The following is a 2,085-nucleotide window of genomic DNA, read 5'->3' on the forward strand; positions in this document are numbered from 1 at the left end:
GTGAGCGGAAGACGGCCTAACGGTGTGCGGGACCGTAGCCCAGCTTCATGGAGACGGTTGCGAATGGTCCTCGCCGATACCCCAGGAGCAACAGTGTACCTAATTTTCTGGGAAGTGGCGGTGCGGTCCCCTACGGCACTGCGTAGGATCCTACGGTCTTGGCGTGCATCCGTGCGTCGCTGCGGTCCGGTCCCAGGTCGACGGGCACGTGCACCTTCCGCCGACCACTGGCGACAACATCGATGTACTGTGGAGACCTCACGCCCCACGTGTTGAGCAATTCGGCGGTACGTCCACCCGGCCTCCCGCATGCCCACTATACGCCCTCGCTCAAAGTCCGTCAACTGCACATACGGTTCACGTCCACGCTGTCGCGGCATGCTACCAGTGTTAAAGACTGCGATGGAGCTCCGTATGCCACGGCAAACTGGCTGACACTGACGGCGGCGGTGCACAAATGCTGCGCAGCTAGCGCCATTCGACGGCCAACACCGCGGTTCCTGGTGTGTCCGCTGTGCCGTGCGTGTGATCATTGCTTGTACAGCCCTCTCGCAGTGTCCGGAGCAAGTATGGTGGGTCTGACACACCGGTGTCAATGTGTTCTTTTTTCCATTTCCAGGAGTGTATATCTGTTCGTAATTTCACTGCTTATATTGGAATGTAGAGATTTTTAGGTGAGCCCTATTCAAATGCTGTAACTATCATACATTTTTGTCATCAAATTGTACTCAGCACATTAACACAGTCGACTTTCTGTTGCGTGCCACCAATGGAATTTCGAGTTATTTACGTATATAAAAGTATACTCCCTTAGCGAAAACTATTTTTATTAACACAATGTAGACTGGCAATGGCAAGGAAAGCGTTTATAAAGAAGAGAAATTTGTTAACATCGAGTATAGATTTAAGTGTGAGGAGGTCGTTTCTGAAAGTATTTGTGTGGAGTGTAGCCATGTATGGAAGTGAAACATGGACGATAAATAGTTAGGACAAGAAGAGAATAGAAGATTTAGAAATGTGATGCTATAGAAAAATGCTGAAAATTAGATGGGTAGATCACATAACTAATGAGGAGGTATTGAATACAATTGGGGAGAAGAGGAATTTGTGGCACAACTTGACCAATAGAAGGGACCGGTTGGTAGGGCATGTTCAGAGGCATCAATGGATCACAAATTTAGCATTGGAGGGCAGCGTGGAGGTTAAAAATCGTAGAGGGAGACCAAGAGATGAATACACTAAGCAGATTCAGAAGGATGTAGGTTGCAGTAAGTACTGGGAGATGAAGAACCTTGCACAGGATAGAGTAGGATGGAGAGCTGCATCAAATCAGTATCAGGACTGAAGACATCAACAACAACAATGACTGGCTTCGTCTACATCTACATCTATACTCCTCAAACAACTTTACGGTGTGTGACGGAGGATGCTTCAGGTACAACTATCCTTTGCCTTTTCCCCACTTGCCCGTTCGTTCACGAATGACGCGTGGTAAGAATGACTCTCCGTAAAGTACCGTATAACGAAATCTGATTTCTATGGCGTTCTCGTCATGACCATATCGTAAGATGTATGTGGTAGGAGGTAGCTTGTTGCCCGACTCTTCTTCGAACGTAAATTTCACAGTAAACCTCTCGCGATCCGCAAAGCCTCTCTTTTAACATCGGCCTCTCGAATTTATTGAGCGCCTCGGTGCGCTCTCTCATCTAGTAATCTATCCGGTGAAGAAACATGCCGCTTTTTGTTATGTCTTCTCTATTTCTTCTTTTACTCATATGTAGTAACGGTCCAGACTGATGAACTATGCTCAAGAATCAGTCGAAAAAATGTTTTGCAAACCTCCTGTTTCATGGAGGAATTACATTTCCTTAACATTCTTCCTAAGAATCTCAGTATGACATCTGTTGTTTCTACTTATTAGTCTTATATCGTCATTTCACTTCAGGTGGCTCTGGATGGTTACTCTTAGTTATTTTACAGTAGTTATCATTTGCAGCGATTTGTCGTCGGCAGAGTAATCTAACAGCGGTGGATCTGTTCTCCAGCTTATGCGCAATACGTCACGTTTATTTACATTCAGGGCCA

This window comes from Schistocerca cancellata, chromosome 3 (assembly GCF_023864275.1).
Source record: "Schistocerca cancellata isolate TAMUIC-IGC-003103 chromosome 3, iqSchCanc2.1, whole genome shotgun sequence".
Lineage (NCBI taxonomy): Eukaryota > Metazoa > Arthropoda > Insecta > Orthoptera > Acrididae > Schistocerca > Schistocerca cancellata.